The sequence below is a fragment of the Notamacropus eugenii genome, chromosome 3, assembly GCF_028372415.1.
Source record: "Notamacropus eugenii isolate mMacEug1 chromosome 3, mMacEug1.pri_v2, whole genome shotgun sequence".
In the NCBI taxonomy this organism is placed as follows: Eukaryota; Metazoa; Chordata; class Mammalia; order Diprotodontia; family Macropodidae; genus Notamacropus; species Notamacropus eugenii.
In genome coordinates, this window is record NC_092874.1 from 304081234 (window position 1) to 304095340 (window position 14107).

A 14107-nucleotide genomic window follows, 5' to 3' on the forward strand; every position below is an offset into this window, starting at 1 on the left:
GCTCCTCAGCCTTCAAGATCCCCAAGTCTCAGAGCTCAGCACCCGGTGCTGGGCCTTCCTCATCACACCAGCCTCTAACTTCACTTCCAGGGCCTCAGACATACACTCAAATATCCCTGCAGACCCACTGGCCTCTGTTCCTTAACCCTCAGGCCTTCACTCTGCCTCAGCCAGGCACATCTTCCAAGAAGTTTCACACTGACTTCGACCTCTGTGTCTCTGGTGGGTAGAATGCTGGGTCTGGAGTCAGGATTCCTGAGTTCAAATCCGGTCTCCTAGCTGTGTGACCCTGGGCAAATCACTCAGCCTTGTCTGTCTCAGTTTCCTCATCTGTAAAATAAACTGGAGAAGGAAATGGCCACCCCCTCCAGCATCTCTGCCAAGAAAACCCTGAGGTCACAGAGAAAGACAAAAAGTAACTGAACAGCAGCAGCTCCCTCTACCTCTCTCTTGACCTCTCCTTGTCCTGTTTCCCAAACACCAAGGCAAAGGTCTGTAGCCACCCCAATGATTGGATTGGCTTGGATAAAGCAAGGAGGGCAAGACAGAGATCCTGTCCTGCCCCAGCCATCAGGGTCTGAGACTCATAAAGACTGAGCTTCACCACCAGGGGCTCCCACCTCTGCAAAGAATCCTACCTGGATTTTTGTGTGTCCCCCCCCACCCGCCCAGCCACATAGTCCATGCCTCTGGCAGGGCCCTGCTTCCCCCAGGCCCAGAGCCCACTCAGCAGTTAGAAAATCAGATGAGGGCCCCTGGAGGAGGAACTACTGCCAGTAGTTCCAGGCATATGGAGTCCCAGGTACAGAGATCAGGGCTGCCTTTGTGGTGGGGTGGGAGAGGAGAAGACACCCTTCCTCAGGCCTGATCCGCCTAACCTCCTGCCAGCAGCACCACTACTTCCTAAGCAAGTGACCCAAGCTGATATATCAGTCTATGTTGCCTTAGTGTAAATGAGTGATCAGAGCTTTTCTACTGGATAGCTCAAGCTATAACCCTAGGCCAAGGCAGGGAGGGTAGGCCGGCCCTGGGCTAGTGAGATGCAGGAGACAGAGCTCAGGCTCAGTTCCAGCAGACCAGGGTTCGAATCCCACCTTTGACTTTGGCTGGCTACACAGTCTTAGTTGCTTATTTGCAAAATGGTGGAAATAATACCTGCACTGCCACTCACACAGGATTTTTGTGAACAGAATACTACACTCTAGAATGTTGCCCCCACACTACAAAGCTAACCTCTTCCATCTTCCCCCAGCGCCACCCACCCCTACACCACCAATACCAAGGTCTATTTCTTGTCTAGGGCCTTCACATCACTACCCTTTCAACTCCCATCCCCCAATCCAAAGGGCAAAGGGGTGGTCTTGGTCTAAGGTAACGTGTGCATTGGACATCCCCCTTTGGCAGAATGCAAGAACACAGTTACTGACTCTTCAAGCAGGAAGCAACCCCAAAGGGCTGTGTTCCAGTCTAGACCTGGGCAGGATCCTCTCCGCAATATCCATGAAAAGTGGTTATTCCAAATCTGCCTGAAGACCTCAGTGACGCGGAGCTCTCTACCACTCAAGACAGCTCATTTCACCTTGGAACAGCTCTTATTGCAAAATCCAGGTGAAATCTGTCTTTCTGTAACTTCCCCCCACCGTTCCTAGTTCTGGGGTCAAACTGAATGAAACAAATCATCTCTCTTCCCCATGACAAATATGTGAACACCATTGTAACACACCCAAACCTTCTCTTCCTCATTTCTTCCAGCCAATACAATGTTCATTCCAGCAGCCAGCTCTGAGCGGTCTGCAGCTGCTTTCTCTCTCAAGGATGAGACCACATGGTTCTGAGGTCTAAGCTGATCATCTCTGATTCATCCTGGCCATAAAAGCTTCTGTTTCTGTCTTCTCCAACTCTAGGCATGTAGGGGCGATGGGATTTCCCTGAGCCATGAGATGAAGGGAAGGGAAAGGAGGTGTCTCATTCTCAGCTGATTCAACCTGGCTCCTGCCAAAGCGGCTTCCCTTTCTGAGTGCTCCCAGACTATCCTTTTATTAACTCAGCACAGTTAATAATAACTTAACAACAGGCTTAACAACTGTTAACAACAGGCTCTCTGCAATCCAGATCCCAGAACTAGCACCAGGAGAGCAATCTAGCCAGCCTCCTCATTTTACAGGGGAGGAAACTGAGGCACAGAGAGGTGAAACTGATTGCAAGTGGAAGAGCAAGGATGGCCAGCCATGATCTTCAGTTCCTGTCATTTTCCCCATGCCTCTCATTCCTTCCCTTGACTGATTTAAAAATTTTTACATTACCATCATTTCAAAATGTATCCCTCCCTTCTCCCTTGGCTATAAAGGCTAAAAGGGGGAGAGAGGAAGTAGTTTAGCAAAACTAGCTAAAACATCAAAGAGTCTAACAGTATATATAAGATTCCACACCCACAGGCCCCCACCTCTGTAAAGAGGGCTGACTTGACTCTTAGGGTTTGGGGTTTTTTTGGAGGCAGTCAGTGCTAAGTGACTTATCCAGAGTCAAGCAGCTGTTAAGTGCCTGAGACTGGATTTGAACTCAGGGCCTCTTGTCTCCAGGGCCACTGTTCTACAGGCCATCAATATATTGCAGTTTGGCATACTGGGAACCCCGAAATGTAAGGGTACAGGGCGGGTCTGCCTCAAAAGAATTCAACCACTCAAGTCTTCTTTCAGTCAGAGTAATAAGGTTTTATTCTAACACCAGTTAGGTGGCAAGATTCCTAAGGAATCTGCTATTAGAAGCTCATGGAAGCGGACCAGATTCTAAGAATCTGCACAACTGGATGGGGGTAAGGTGGGTACTTATAGAAAATCTAGATGGGATCAAGGAGTGGCAAGTAGTCTGAGCTGGGCAAGTACAGATAGTGGAAGGAGCTAAGTAGTCAGAGAGCCGTCTTGAAAGGGTAGTTACAAGGATTTTTGAGTGTCTAGGTAGAAATGTGTGGGAAAGTTCAGGGGCAAAGAGATGGGGTTTTTCTTTTAGAGGTCTTGGTGCCATCTCCCATCATATCCATTGCCTCACCTAGCTTACCCCGCCCCTCCCCTCGCCTTACCTCCTCCTTGGCTGAGTCACCAGCTAGCCTTGAATGGTCTCCTCACAGAATACTTTTTACTTTAATCATTGCTGTGACAGCCTCCAATGCTATCAACCTATAAGCATTGACTAAGCAGCTACTATATGTAGAACTGTAAGGATACAGAGACCAAAACACCCCTGAATAGCCCTGCCCTCAAGGAGTTGACCAATAGGAAATTCAGCATATAGTCAAGTTAAATAAATTAAAGTTAATTTTAGGACCAGAGGGGAGCTGGACCAGGCAACACCGCTCCCCAAGGAGGCACTCACCCCATTTTTGTTGGCTCTAACATAATTGAAATAGAGCAGATTAAAAATGGGTGAGACACCTTGTTGGGTAGTGAATTCACTGGCACAGGACACTTTGGAGCAGTAGCTGAATGACCACTAGCTTGGAGCATGGTTAGAATTCAAGGGCCAGGGGACCCCAGCCTCATGGCCACTAGGGTCCCATCCTGTTCTCCCCACTCCAGGCCACCCTTCCCTCCGATGCTGAATTAATTTTCCTAAAGTCTGACCATTGCACACCCTTTTCCCACCCTCATTCAACCAACTCCAGTGGCTCCTCTAGGATCAAATAGAAAATCCTGCTGGGTTTTAAACCCTCTATAACCTGCCTCCTACATTTCCCCCCTTATCAATTTCTTAGCTCAAGTATCTGGCGATGCAGTCATACCACATCACTGCAGATTTTTATACAAAATAATCCCATTTCCTACCTCTAGGCATTTTCCCTTCTCATCTCTGCCTCCTAGCTTTCCTTACTTTCTTCTGGTCTCACTTTCATCAAGAAGCCTTTTCTGCTCCTTCTTAATGCTATGCCTTCCCTCTCCTATATATGTATATGTGTGTGTATGTATGTATATATGTACATGTCTTTATACATACACGTATATACATATACACACTTGCATGCATATACATATATAATATACACACACATAAGTATACACATATGCTGGTGATTCCCAGTTCTCCTTTCCTTTCATTAGCACCTGCCTGGGCCCATTTCATTGGCCAGGGGAGGCGGTGGCCTTGGGTGGGCAGGAGGTCCAGGGGATCCCAGAGGCCCTTCCTCTTTGGGGGGGCTGGGCCCCAGGATTGCCTCTTGCTTCTAAGTGGGCTGGCTCCTCCCGTGGGTCACCCGGGGGGCCATCTCCAGAGCACTCTCTTCCCTCAGTCTCCTTTCCAGCTTTCAGCTGTTCTAGGGAAGCCAGGCTTAGGGGCTTGGTCACCACAGGAAGCCCCCACACTGCTGCTTTCATGTAATTGATTCCAGGTCCATTTTCCTGAAAAGGATCCATCCATTGATTGGCTACTTAATAGACATAAAGTGGGCCCTGGGGGAGGCTGAGTCACCTTCATTGGAGGGGGGCCAAGGGGGATGGGGCCTGAGCACAGCTGGGGAGGCATCCCTGGAGGATGTCTACCCCCCTCATGCCCTGTCCCTCCTCCCACAAACTAGGACCAGCCTGTTTGTCCTTCCCCCTTTCCACTCTGCTCTCTCCCCCCTCCAAGCTCTAGGAGCCAGGCGTCAGCACCCCACATACTCCAGTCCTGTGCCTAGCCAGACTGTGGGGTGCTCTGGAGGATGGTGCATCTGGCCCCATCTGCCCTCTCTCCCAGGGCCTGGTCGCCCTCCCTGTCAGTCAGCCTTCAGTGTCAGGATGACATGTGTGAGCTGGGGTGGGGGGAAGGTGCCTGAAAAAGAATAAATCCCAGCTGTAGATATCTGTGTATGCTTGCTTGTGTACATCTGTACAGATGTGAGGGCCCAGGAGCCTGAGTCATCCCCATGGAGTGGCCTGTGATTGCAAAGGAGAAACCTGGCCCACAGGCCCCAAACCAGAGGCTCCCTCTCCCTGCCCATGTCAGTGTAGCCTGCTGTGTAGACAAGACCTCAGCCTGGGCCTGAATAGTTTGAGTGTGTGTGTGTGTGTGTGTGTGTGTGTGTGTGTGTGTGTGTCCGATATCTGTGTGTCAGAGCCAGCTCATGCTCCCATGTCACTCTGTGTGATTACTGAGGAAGCCCAGGCTGGGAGGCGCCCAGGAAAGCCTTGGCACCCAGGCTCTCAGGGGAGGAATGGAAAGGCTGAACCATTGCTGGACGGGTCAAGGAAGGCCCTAGTCCTTCATCACTCTCTGTCCTCCTCCTCTGCCCAGGGGCTGCTCGGGCAGGGCAGGGGCACCAGCAGGGTCACCAAGGGGGACCATCAGAGGCCTGATGGTCTACAAGCCTGGTCAGAAATGCTGGGTCACAGGGCCTGCCTTCTGGAGATGGCTCAGACTCCAGGCCTCACTGCCTTTGATGCCCATGCCCGATGCCCATGCCCGATGTTCATGCCTGATGCTCTTCCTCTCTTGCATCATCCCACAATCTGAAGCTTCTCTTTGCCCCTGAAAATAAAGGCCCTCCTGGGGTCTGGAGTTCAGTGGGAGGGGAAGGCAAGGATGGGCAAAGCGGGGGCTGGGGAGCCTGGCAGCAGGTGTGTGACTCCTGCAGGAGCAGAGGAAGGGAAGGCAGGGATGGGCAAAGCGGGGGCTGGGGAGCCCGGGGCCCAGGGAGGCCTGCAGGAGCAGAGGAAGGGAAGGCAGGGATGGGCAAAGCAGGGCCCAGGGAGCCTGGCAGCAGGTGTGTGACTCCTGCAGGAGCAGAGGAAGGGAAGGCAGGGATGGGCAAAGCGGGGGCTCGGGAGCCTGGGGCCCAGGGAGGCCTGCAGGAGCAGAGGAAGGGAAGGCAGGGATGGGCAAAGTGGGGGCTGGGGAGCCCAGGGCCCAGGGAGGCCTGCAGGCCTCAGGGCCTTGAACCTCAGCTGGGTGAGATGAGGATGACTGCCAGAAGCAGAGGGGAGGACTGTGGCCTCTCTGGGGGTGAGGGAGGGAGGCTGAGGGAGGCCCCAGACTCCACAAAGGGTCAGCCAAGAGAAGTCCAAAAGCAGAGATCATGAAACCCAAGTCTTCCAACCTGACTGCTGCTGGAAGAAAGTTTTAGGACCCGCCCTGGGAGGGGAAAAGGCCAAAGGATTATCATCTCCACCGGAAAGATCAGCAAACTGAGGCTCAGAGATGGGACCCAAGCCAAAGGATCCTAGGAACAGAGCTTAGAGCTGGCAAGGACCTTGGAGGCCATTTAATGGAACCCAGAGGGGCCAGGGTTGGGGGTCAGTCAGGTAGTGAGGAAGCCCCAGAGACCTGGGAGCCCTTTCTACAGTACCACACAGCCTCTAGGGGGCAGCAGGGGAGAGAAGGAAAGACAAGTGTATTAAGCACCTACTGCGCACAAGTAGGACCTCACAACAGTCCTAGGAGCGAGGTGCCATTATTCTCCCCATTCTACATATCAGGAAACTGAGGCAGAGCAGCCTGAGGTTACACAATGAGTGTCTGAGAGCATCTGAATTCAAATCTTCCCAGCTCCTGGTCTCTGCCTGCCAGCTGGAGGGGGAGGGAGAGGACTGTAGATTGTCTCTCCTGGGCAAAGGTCAGGAGGCTGGAGAATTCCAGGGCCTGGGATGGGGGCAGGGAGGAGGCAGGGCCCAGAACTAGGGAAGGAGTTATAGAAGTTAACCCTGCAGAGGCAAGCAGTACTCTGCCCATGAGGCCAGCAGATAAAGGTGGGCATTGAAGAGGTGGGCATGGCAGAGATCTTGTCCTGGCATCCATGCAGGGGGCAGATGAAGAGAGTGGAGGTGGCCACCTGGATAGGCCAGGCCATCTCTCTTGAGGTCACCTCTGCTCCCCCCACTGGAAGGGACCTTCCCCCAATCGGGTCCATCCAGTAGAGGACAAGAAGAACGTTCACAACATGCCCCTCGGGGGGAGCTCACGCCTCCCACCTGGGGTCTGCTCTGACCCGAGGTTTCCTTGCCATCTTCCTCCGCAGCCCCTCCCCCCAGTCCGTTCAGAGCCCAAAGGACCCTGGACAGTCACGGAGTCCACTGAGACCCCCGACTTCGCCGCGCCGTACACGGGACTCTGCAGCCGCGGCTTTAGCCCTCGGGAGCCGGGGGACTCACTGCCTCGGACGGGAAGCCTACACCTTCGGGGCAGGGGAGGGGGCCAGGCCCCTCCAGGGGGTCTCTGGGCTAGTCTCTGGTTTCAGAGTTCAGAGGTCACGCCGAGGGACGGAGGATGCAGCTGTGCCAGTGGGGCCGGCCGGGGTGGGGGGGCCGACTCGATAGGCGGGAGGGGCGGAGGGCCCGGAGGGCCAGGGCGGGGCCGAGACAGAGGGGAGGGGGTGTGGGGGGAGGGGGCCGACCGCTCCAGGGCAGGGGCTGGGGGGTCGAGCTCCGCCGTCCCCGCCCCCAGGCCTCGCGCCGACCTTTCCGCTTCCGGTCCCCCACCAAACCCCCCCCCCCCCCCCCCCAGCTTTGGCTGGCGATGGCCAGGTTGGAGCAGAGCCCCCGGGCCAGCCGAACGGGAGGAGGCGGGCCTCTTGAGGGGCGGGGCTCTTGAGGGGCGGAGCCTGGCTGGGGGGAGGGGGCAGAGGAGCCGGGAGGAGGAGGAGGGAGAAGGAGAGGAAAGGAGAGAAGGCAGCGACCGAGGCAGGAGCTAACCGAGCCGTAGCTAGAGCGGGAGAGCCGGGAGGCCCCCCCGGGGAGCGGCCCTACCAGAGCCCTACGGGCCCGGCCACCATGCAGGGGCGCAGCGCGCACGCAGTTACAGCTGCCACAGCCACCGTCCCCGCCGCCTCGGGTAAGGCTAGGGTCCCGGCCGCCACCTGTTGAGGGGCGCGGCGGGGAGCCGCCGGGGTGGAGGTCACCCCCCATTCCGATCTCGTCCAGGGAGACCCAAGTGGGGCCCAGAAACTGCCCCTGGGGGCCTGGCCTGCGCCCGCCGTCAACAACACTGGCTGGGAGGCCCCGCAGGACCCACGGAGGCCAGGAGGTCAGAGGGGTCGGCCCTCCGTGTTGGAAGGATAGGGGTTCGGCGAGTTCTGGGGAGGCTTCAGGTACTGGGGGAGAAGCCGTGCTCCCACGTTTGCGGGCGCCTCGGTGGAGCTGTTGGTAATTCTGGGCTGTCGGGATTATTGGGGCGCGTCCGAGGAATCTGAACGTCTGGCTGTTGGTGAGCCCCGGATTGTGCAGGCGTCGCGGGGGTTCGGAGGCACCCTCGTCGTTGGGGGGCCTGGGAGGCGGGAGAGAGGCCCCTCCTCCTGAGACCAAGCTTCTTGAATCTGAGCGGACTTGCCGATTGTGTGGGGGACTTGGGGCTGTCCAACCTGATCCGGGCGCCTCGGGAGGGGAGAGGGGCAGGACGTCGGCTCCGGGGTGGCGGTCAGGTCCCCTTTCTCCTGGGAGCACCGACAGTTGGCCCAGGACTAATCGAAAAAGTTTCTGGGTCGGGGGCAGGCAGGGACTGGCGGGGCCTGCGGGCCTCCCGAGGCCTAGGTCCAGAGTCCCGGCACTCTGGTGCGGGCGCTCCCTCGGTTCTCCCTCCCCACCCCTGATCTCCGCGGGGGGGCAGGTGGCAGCCAGCAGCCCATCCCAATCGGGTCCGGCTCGCGCCTCTTCCGCGTGCCCGAGACTGGCCCCTCCATTCCCCTGTAGTGGGGCCCGAGGCGCCCCTCCCCGTGGGAAAGGGCGGGCCCCGGGGCAGGGTCTGGGATTGATCTTCCCTCCTTTTCCTAAGAGTGAAAGGCTCTGGGGCCTGCTGGGGCTTGTCTGGATTTGGAATTCGGAGTGTACGTATGTGTGCGGGGGGGCGGGGTGCCTGGATGATAGAGCGGAGAGACCGGCTGGGCGCCCGGACTAAGGGTGCCTCTTAGCAGGGCTTCCACCCGCACCCCCATGGCCGGGCTGGGCAGAACTTGGGGGGAAACCTAGCCGAGGCCAGCGGCCCCTGCCGGTCTCTCCCCGGTTCTCATCCCAGCGCCGGAGGGAGGGAGAGGGGGAGGGAGGGAGAAAGGAATGTGGGACAAAGGCTGAGAGTTTAAGAAAACAAATATTAAGTGGGCCCTGTCCAGCCTGGGCTCTGGACCTGACTGTGGCCTGAGCGGATCCTCCCCACTCATCTCCTTGCACTCCTGGACGTCTCCTCTTCATCCGCTTCCTAAAGTGGAGGTTCCTCAGGGGTCCCTAATGCTCCCCACCCCTCCTAATTCTCAACACCAGGGTGCCCCGCTCTGACCACCTGGGACTATCGCCCATACCAGACGAAAAAATCCCTTCCCTCGGAGCAGGTCTCTAATTGAGCACCCATCCTCCTCCACCCAGGGGCCCAGAGCACCCGGTCCTCTTGCCAACCCGCCCTGGCCTTCTCGCTTTCCCAATCTATTGCCATTCCCCGGCACCCAGAGGAAGAGAAGGGAAACGGTTTGGGAGCTTCTCTGGGACCAGGTTGGGGGAGGCCAGGGGGGCCTGAGCAGCCCCTCCCCGGCTGTGGGCGTGGGGCCCACATGCCCCTCCCCTTCCCTGGCCACACAAAGACCCATCTCCATGGTAGCGGCCAGGACTCCTCCGCCAAGCCTAGCCCGCACGCAGCCCGCAGGGGGAGCTGGGGCCGGCTGGGCGCCAACAGCGGGCAGCGGGCTTTGGGCACTGGCAGGGCAGGGGGCGGGCTGCCCCTTGGCCGGAGGAGCCACCTGTGGTGAGAGATGCAGGTACTGAGCCTTCACCCAGTGTCCAGGCGCACAGGGTACTGCCCACAGCACCAGGGCTGCGGGGTGTGGGCTGGGTTTGTGTCCGTTTGTCTTGTTGGGTTGCTGTGTGGCGGGACGTGGGTCGGCCTTTGTAAACAGTCTCCCGGAGCCTGCGCCCTCTCACAGCTCTTGCCCTGATGCTGTCTGGGCTGCCGGGTGGGACTTGGAAAACATGGAGGCTGAGTGGGCAGAGGGGGAGACAAAAGGGGAGGAAGGCCTGCTGAGCTGGCCAGGGTCTCCCTGGCCATGGAGGGGGCCTGGGAAGAGAGGGAGCCATGCTAAGGCCCTTGGGGCCGATCCTTGCCCTCCTCCCTGCCCCCACACTGGCCCCCTTGTCTTTCCCGTGTCTGGTCAGCCCATTGGCTGTCCATCTGGCCACCGCTGGCCCTCCTTCCAGCCTCCTCGACCTACCTCCTCGGTATTCTTCCAACTTTGCATCTGAGCTCAGATCCCTCTCTCATCTTTTCCTTCCCCCAGCTCCCCTAGACTGGTAGACAGTTGGGGGTTAGGAGGGAAAGGGGCTTGTCCAGGACCCGCTGGACCACTTTCTCACAGCCACCCCCACCCTCCCCCAAGAATCGAAAGGTTGATGATTTGAGTTGATTGTGCACGAGAAAAGAGAGCGGAAGTTCAACTCGGGAGCTACTCAACTTTCCCTGGGAGGGAAAAAAAATCCAGTCCCATTGCTGGGCCCCGAATTTCTGCTCCTCTTGGGGCTTCTGGCCTCTCCTGGGCTCCTGCCCTATCCAACACCGCCCCCCCCCAGCTCCTCCTCCTGGGGGGGTCGTAGCCCTAGCCCTCTGTGGAGAGCTCCTCGGCTGCTGCCTCTGGGACTTCCCGAGGAGAGTGTGTATTTATCCTTCCAAAGTCTAAGGCAGTGACCAAACAAGAGTTCTGGTGATGGCCTTGAAGGCCACCTGGAGAGGTCCCTGGGCTCAGACCTCTGCCTGGGAGGGAGTGCTTGAAGCCACTGGCTTGGCAGGCTCTAGGGGAGGGGACCAGGGGCTTTGTTGAGACTGGAGCTCAGGCAGGAGCTTGGACAAAGTGACCTCTCCACATTTGATGCTTTGGGGGAGGCTGCAGGAGGAGGCTCCTCTCTCAGCCTCCCCAACCCTAAGGGTTGGGACTTTTCAACCTGACTTACTTTCACTCATCCTGGAGGCCCCATCCCATGCACAGGTCTCTTTTCCTAGGGGAGGTCTGGAGTAGCCTTGAGCAGCGAGTCTAGGGGACACAGGCTTCTCATCCTATCTGTCTCTGCTGAATCACTGAATAAACATATCAAGCCATCCTATCTCTTCTGCTATCTGAACCTCAGTTTCCCTATTTGTAAAAAGAGAGAGTTGGACTGTATGTTGAGGACTGCCCTTGCTTATTATTATCACTGGCAAATTTGGGAGGGACTGCAGGGTACTCCACCCCCGCCAAGGGCCCCTGAACTAGAGTCTCTGGTTGGGGGCAGGTAGCCCTTCAGGGCGGTGGATCTGGGCAATGAGTGCCCATAAACTGATGCCATCAGTGACTAGTGCTCTAGAAGTTATAGGTGGAGACTGGGGAGAGGCAGTTCCGACTCATGCCTGGGTGGCCAAGGTGCTGGGGCTACAAGGTCTCCTCCCATTGCAGAAGCCAGGGAAGGGTTCCAGCCAGCCCATCCATCCGTGGCTGCTTGATCCTGACCCTGGAGGCCTTCAGCTTTTTGTTAGATTGTTAGCTCCTTGACGGCAGGCACTGTCTTTTGCTTTTTTTTTGGATCCCTGGTGCTTAACACATGTCTGCTGCATAGACTTGGCACATTGAGTCTGACACATTAGGTGACTTGTCCGAACACCTAACACAGCTGTTAAGTGGATGGATTTGAATTCCCTTCTTCCAGACTCCAGGTCCAGCCCTCCATCGACTGCCCCACCTAGCATTTATCAGGCTCTGAGCTAAACCTCAAACAGGGTGCCTGCTCTCAGGGACTTCACATTCCAATGTGAAGCGGGGAGGGAGGCCTTCCTTCTGCACTGGAACTTCTCTACGTCTAGTGAGAGGGAGGGGAACCCCTGAGAGCTGAGGGCACCTGTTTCTGTCTGTGAGACTTCCTGGGTCCCCACCTGTGGGGAACTCTTCACACCTGGGATTGAACTGGCATGGCTCCTGGATTGGCCTGTATACTTCATTCTGAGTGATCTTAGCCATACTCTTTCTTTCTCCCAAACCCTCCTATTCTACCCAGGGGTCTTGCTTGGGGGGTGGGAGGCAGCGTGGAGTATCAGTTCTTTCTCTCCTCTCTATGTTTGGAAACTTAAGAGTAGGAAAATATGTTTTCTCCCTCCTTTCCTCCAGTGGTCTGGAAGGATCCTGAGCAAACTCCATGAAGGTGAAAGACAAAGACCCCGAATTGTAACCTGTCCCAGCCCACAGAATGTGGAGCTTTGCAGGGCGACACACACACACACACACACACACACACACACACGCGCGCGCGCACGCACATACACACACACATACACATACCAGAGACCTATGCTCTCAGAAGAAAGGATAGCTCCAACCACATATCCTGGTGCCCCTCCCTGGCTGCTGCTGGGTCTGGATACATCTCTGCCACTCCTCCTTCAGCAGGGGTCCTGGAGAGAGTACAAAAGTACCCCAAGCTGGGAGTTACTGTTGCCACCTCCACCTCCTCTCCCTATACCTAGACCATCCTGCCCCAAAAAGCCTACTTCCTGTTCTCCAGCTGAAGCCTGCCTTTATGGTGGGAGGCTGGTGTGTGGGCTGAGCCCTGGCCCAGGGATATGAGTGATTCTAACCCTGGGCATGAGGGTCTACAAGATGTATGAGAGACCAGAGCCAGGTGGGATTTGGGGGGGATGGAGGGGATGCCCTCCACCCCACCCTCCTCCTTTGGGGTTTCTAACCTAATGGAGAGGAACCAGTTCCCAGCTGTAGCCCCTACATCCCAGGGCTGGAAGGGACCTCAGGTCCGACATCTTCCCAGATCTATAGAGATTCCCTTTATAGACTCCTTGGTAAGCAGCTGGCCTTCACTTGAAGCCCTCTGGTGATGGGAGACCTCATCAATGGCTTTGTGGAAGATGCTATACTAAGGCTGGATCTCCCCTGCTGGTAGCTGGGGGTTGGCGGGGGGGTATTTGTTAGGCTGGTCTTGTTCTCTTGAGGGGAGGGATATTTTTAGGATCATAGAGGAGGAAAGGATATTTATTAGGTCATCTAGTCCAGCCTTTTCATTTTACCAGTGGGGAACTGAGGCCCAGAGCACTGACCCCAACCCCCCCCCCATTGTTCTTAGGCAGTTGCTGGCCTGAGGCCTGGGGAGACCCTTAGGCTTCATAGTCGCTGTCTGATGTCTCACTGCTTGATGCTGTGAGGCTGGAAGGAGGGGGAGGCGGTGGCTGTGGGGTTGAGGGTTTAGACTTTCAAAGTATTACAGGAGTCCAGGCCTTCTACATAGATGCTCCCCAGATGTGCTCCCCAGTGTGGCAAGGACAGACTCCCTTGATGGGGGGAAGGGAGACCCTTCATGGAATTAGATGGTATCTTATTCACCCCACACCCCAGCTATGCATATCTATTTGGGAGCTTCCCCAGAATGATGAGGACTGAAATATTTTGAAGTGGAGGGAGGAGGGGATGAAGGTCCCCACCAAAAGAGCCCTTTCAGCAGCCTGACCTATTCCACCTGACTGAACTCGTCTTGGCCCCATCTGCCCCACAGATGATGCAAATGGATGATGCAAATCCTCCTTGGGTGGGGGGGAGGGCTGCCTCTCAGGGCTTCCTCAGTCACTGGAGTGGGGCCTGGGGTCTGTCACTAGGAAAGGCCACTGACTTGACAGCACCCTCACTTTACCCTTGGGGAAGGGGGTTCATTGGGAAGTTAAGGTTGTGAGAACATGGAGTAGTGGATTAAAGAAACTGTGTTTGGGAGTCAGGAAGACCTGAGTTCCAATTCTGCCTCAGAGCTTAGTAGCTGTGTGACCCATACAGTGACCTAATCTCTCTCAGCCTCAATTTCCCCACTTATAAAATGAAGGGCCTCTAGCCTCTCCTCAGCTCTGGATCATTCAATGAATCTGTGATTGATCCAGGGTCATGTTAGGAGAGCTGGGGCGAGTAACAGAATTGGAGCCCAGGCTTCCAAGAGCCAAGAGCCCTTCCTGAGATGGGGTGTCTCCTGCTCCCCTGGTTTGCCTTGGCCTTTTGGGGCTCTAATAGACTTTTCCAGGAAATAGACCAGAGTAAATGTTGGGGGTTGTATACTAAGCACATGCAAATATATCTATGCCTCAGCTTCCCCTTTTAATCAGTAAGGACATAAAGGTTCCCCTTTGAAGAGTCTGCAGGGGGTGGGCAGGCCCCAGC

At 56.2% G+C, this 14107-nt stretch overlaps 1 protein-coding gene across 2 annotated transcripts in view; it reads left to right on the top strand.

The window, feature by feature from the left end:
• Window positions 1-7655: 7655 nt before the first annotated feature.
• PLXNB2 (plexin B2) overlaps window positions 7656-14107 on the top strand; it is a 93221-nt gene continuing 86769 nt past the window's right edge. The window contains exon 1 of one of the 2 annotated variants that reach the window (XM_072596432.1): window positions 7656-7794. The gene's annotated coding sequence lies outside the window, so the exon portion shown is untranslated. The remainder of the gene's footprint in view (window positions 7795-14107) is intronic. The other variant, XM_072596439.1, reaches the window with a different exon arrangement.